General features: G+C 52.6%; 1 non-coding gene across 1 annotated transcript in view; it reads left to right on the top strand.

Annotated features, from left to right (window-relative positions):
- Nucleotides 1-3,387: 3,387 nt before the first annotated feature.
- The window catches only part of LOC126150692 (small subunit ribosomal RNA), a 1,909-nt gene continuing 296 nt past the window's right edge, over nt 3,388-5,000 (top strand). Inside the window, exon 1 of the ribosomal RNA XR_007531561.1 lies at nt 3,388-5,000. This exon is cut by the window's right edge and continues 296 nt beyond it. This is a non-coding gene — a ribosomal RNA (small subunit ribosomal RNA).

Here is a 5,000-nt window from a genome sequence, read left to right on the forward strand (position 1 = left end):
GGGCCGTTTTACGAGACCATTTCCTGCGGTGCCAACGCTGTCGTAGAGCCGATACTCCATCTTTGGTACAAGGCAATCATTCCGCTGTAAATCAGTACGTCACTCGTAGTTCAGTCACCTCACAGCACTGCTCAGTAAACTATGCAGGCCCACATAGATAGATTATGATAGATTATATACGCAAATGCCCCTATACATGCTGAACGTCCGTACACACAAAATGAACCACACGTCAGCCACACACTCTATCACACACTACTCTCTGCCTGTAACAGACACAGATACAACTACTAAGCACCAGCATGGACCAACGTCCGGTGCATCCTATCCGCCACAGTACACCAACTACGCTATGATAACCAGACCGGGAGGTCCAATCATAAAACAGAATACCCCACTCGTCCGACAACCACAATTGCTCAGAGAAGCCACCAACACCCACACATGTCCTACACAGGGGTGCACCCATCACCACCACACTGCCTCGTCTTACAGCACAAACACACTGGCAGGAATGAAACACACAGGTCTGCCGCAACCACAGACACGGCTCGCCCCCTCTCACTGGCGAAAAGCGCATCCCGACGTGACATAACTCCTTTGACACACTGACGCTGCCTCGGGCATCCACGTCCTACGGTCGATATCAACGAACCTCCCCCCCCCCCCCTCCCCCCCACAACACGCCATCCCATACCACATTGTGTACCGTACCCAAACCTAACGTGTACTGTACTACAACGCAATGTGTACCATAACACAACCCAGTTTGTACCTTAACCTAACCTATGTCACCTTAACCTAACCTATGTCACCTTAACCTAACCTATGTCACCTTAACCTAACCTATGTCACCTTAACCTAACCTATGTCCCCTTAACCTAACCTATGTCACCTTAACCTAACCTATGTCACCTTAACCTAACCTATGTCACCTTAACCTAACCTATGTCACCTTAACCTAACCTATGTCACCTTAACCTAACCTATGTCACCTTAACCTAACCTATGTCACCTTAACCTAACCTATGTCACCTTAACCTAACCTATGTCACCTTAACCTAACCTATGTCACCTTAACCTAACCCATCTTGCACCTTAACCTAACCCATCTTGCACCTTAACCTAACCCATCTTGCACCTTAACCTAACCCATCTTGCACCTTAACCTAACCCATCTTGCACCTTAACCTAACCTATGTTGCACCTTAACCTAACCTGTGTTGCACCTTAACCTACCTCAATTTGCACCGCAATGTAACGCAATTTGCACCGCAATGTAACGCAATTTGCACCGCAATGTAACGCAATTTGCACCGCAATGTAACGCAATTTGCACCGCAATGTAACGCAATTTGCACCGCAATGTAACGCAATTTGCACCGCAATGTAACGCAATTTGCACCGCAATGTAACTCAATTTGCACCGCAATGTAACTCAATTTGCACCGCAATGTAACTCAATTTGCACCGCAATGTAACTCAATTTGCACCGCAATGTAACTCAATTTGCACCGCAATGTAACTCAATTTGCACCGCAATGTAACTCAATTTGCACCGCAATGTAACTCAATTTGCACCGCAATGTAACTCAATTTGCACCGCAATGTAATGCAATTTGCACCGCAATGTAATGCAATTTGTACCGCAATCTACCCCCACATTGTGCCTTAACCTAACCCACGTTGTGCCTTAACCTAACCCACATTGTGCCTTAACCTAACCCACATTGTGCCTTAACCTAACCCACGTTGTGCCTTAACCTAACCCACGTTGTGCCTTAACCTAACCCACGTTGTGCCTTAACCTAACCCAAGTTGTGCCTTAACCTAACCCAAGTTGTGCCTTAACCTAACCCAAGTTGTGCCTTAACCTAACCCAAGTTGTGCCTTAACCTAACCCAAGTTGTGCCTTAACCTAACCCAAGTTGTGCCTTAACCTAACCCAAGTTGTGCCTTAACCTAACCCAAGTTGTGCCTTACCCTGCTCTGTAATTGGCATATGACACGTTACATTAATGTATTGTCCAACCGCAACCCGCTCAGAATGTTGTGTACACAGCTACGTGTCATCTCCCCATAACAGCTGCATTGCAGTGTGGTACGCCATAGAGACGTGTGGGAGTAATGGACGCAGTGGATGGCGATCAGCATGAGCCGTCTGTTCATGTAGTGGCGCGTGTATGCAGACGTAGTAGTCTCTTCTCACACAATGTGATAGCACGGTGCCCCGCGTTCCACATCTGCGACATGCTACAGAGGCCGGTTGACAGTTGGTCGCGCAATGGACATCGCATACGTACGGGGGCACCTTCCACGTGCCCTCTAGTCGGGCACATTTTGTTGCGTGGATGTGAGCGGATGTAGTGTGTCTTGACACCTGACAGGCAGGCATGCAATAATAGTTGACTTTGCAAACGGGGATGGACGTGTACGTTTACTGGTGACGTTACGCAAATGAACAACTGGTAACCCGTTGTGGTGCGGTTGTCCTTGCTGGAGGTACATCTGTGAGGGCAACGATCGGTACAGCTACGAAGCGGTCCCCACCATACCAACGAACGTGAATGTGAATCTGGGTGTGAAGCGATACGCGGCTGTGGGTGGGTGGGACTGTCCCCGGCCGGTGAGGGGGGGCCGCCCGGCGTGCTGGCCGCGCGGTGCGTGGGCGCACGCGCTACAGCCGGCTGGTGGGGGCGCCCAGTGGCAGGCGCGCCGGCCGACGGACGCGGCAGGCGGCGCAGCTGCGCGCCGGGGCACCCTGCGCGCGGCGCCGTGCAGCCAAAGTGGGTCCTCGCCGGCCCGGTGCGAAGCGCGGTGGACATCTGCAGTGTGCTGGTCCGATTGAGGACTGTGTGCGTTGAGGATGCGCCGCCGCCCGGCACTCGGCGCCGCGACGCCGTCTGCTGCTCGGTCGCCCCAGCGGTTCTCGCTGGTGGTTTGTATCGCAGTTGTGCAGACGTGTTGGCACGTGCGCTGTGCTGGGAGAGTTCGCTTCGGCACCCACGTGGGGCCTTTGCCCTTCTGTGGCGCTGGCGTTGGAGCTGCCGGTCACCGTAGGTGGCGCGTGTTGTCTCCCGCCGGCAATGCCACGACAGCACGCTCCCGGGCCTCTGTCGGCAGCGGCAAGCTCAGTTGGGAGCACGGGTGGTCGCACCTAAAGCGTCTACTCGCCTAACTCCGGGCGATTGCGCCTCTCTCGAACCCGACCAAGTACTTAGGACGGCGCTGCGCGCCGCCGGGACCTGAGAGGGTTTCGAGGTGTATTGTGCAGGGGAGCTCAGCCTCCTCCTGTTTGCAGAATAATTGAGCGGACGCTTGCGTGTTCGCGCGGGCCCCTGGGACACACTCCCGGGCGGCCGGCTGCTCAGCTCTAGTTGACGCAGCTCCCTGGTTGATCCTGCCAGTAGTCATATGCTTGTCTCAAAGATTAAGCCATGCATGTCTCAGTACAAGCCGCATTAAGGTGAAACCGCGAATGGCTCATTAAATCAGTTATGGTTCCTTAGATCGTACCCACGTTACTTGGATAACTGTGGTAATTCTAGAGCTAATACATGCAAACAGAGTCCCGACCAGAGATGGAAGGGACGCTTTTATTAGATCAAAACCAATCGGTCGGCTCGTCCGGTCCGTTTGCCTTGGTGACTCTGAATAACTTTGGGCTGATCGCACGGTCCTCGTACCGGCGACGCATCTTTCAAATGTCTGCCTTATCAACTGTCGATGGTAGGTTCTGCGCCTACCATGGTTGTAACGGGTAACGGGGAATCAGGGTTCGATTCCGGAGAGGGAGCCTGAGAAACGGCTACCACATCCAAGGAAGGCAGCAGGCGCGCAAATTACCCACTCCCGGCACGGGGAGGTAGTGACGAAAAATAACGATACGGGACTCATCCGAGGCCCCGTAATCGGAATGAGTACACTTTAAATCCTTTAACGAGTATCTATTGGAGGGCAAGTCTGGTGCCAGCAGCCGCGGTAATTCCAGCTCCAATAGCGTATATTAAAGTTGTTGCGGTTAAAAAGCTCGTAGTTGGATTTGTGTCCCACGCTGTTGGTTCACCGCCCGTCGGTGTTTAACTGGCATGTATCGTGGGACGTCCTGCCGGTGGGGCGAGCCGAAGGCGTGCGACCGCCTCGTGCGTGTTCGTGCGTCCCGAGGCGGACCCCGTTGAAATCCTACCAAGGTGCTCTTTATTGAGTGTCTGGGTGGGCCGGCACGTTTACTTTGAACAAATTAGAGTGCTTAAAGCAGGCAAGCCCGCCTGAATACTGTGTGCATGGAATAATGGAATAGGACCTCGGTTCTATTTTGTTGGTTTTCGGAACCCGAGGTAATGATTAATAGGGACAGGCGGGGGCATTCGTATTGCGACGTTAGAGGTGAAATTCTTGGATCGTCGCAAGACGAACAGAAGCGAAAGCATTTGCCAAGTATGTTTTCATTAATCAAGAACGAAAGTTAGAGGTTCGAAGGCGATCAGATACCGCCCTAGTTCTAACCATAAACGATGCCAGCCAGCGATCCGCCGCAGTTCCTCCGATGACTCGGCGGGCAGCCTCCGGGAAACCAAAGCTTTTGGGTTCCGGGGGAAGTATGGTTGCAAAGCTGAAACTTAAAGGAATTGACGGAAGGGCACCACCAGGAGTGGAGCCTGCGGCTTAATTTGACTCAACACGGGAAACCTCACCAGGCCCGGACACCGGAAGGATTGACAGATTGATAGCTCTTTCTTGATTCGGTGGGTGGTGGTGCATGGCCGTTCTTAGTTGGTGGAGCGATTTGTCTGGTTAATTCCGATAACGAACGAGACTCTAGCCTGCTAACTAGTCGCGTGACATCCTTCGTGCTGTCAGCGATTACTTTTCTTCTTAGAGGGACAGGCGGCTTCTAGCCGCACGAGATTGAGCAATAACAGGTCTGTGATGCCCTTAGATGTTCTGGGCCGCACGCGCGCTACACTGAAGGAATCAGCGTGTCTTCCTAGGCCGAAAGG

This window comes from Schistocerca cancellata, unplaced genomic scaffold, assembly GCF_023864275.1.
Source record: "Schistocerca cancellata isolate TAMUIC-IGC-003103 unplaced genomic scaffold, iqSchCanc2.1 HiC_scaffold_995, whole genome shotgun sequence".
Lineage (NCBI taxonomy): Eukaryota > Metazoa > Arthropoda > Insecta > Orthoptera > Acrididae > Schistocerca > Schistocerca cancellata.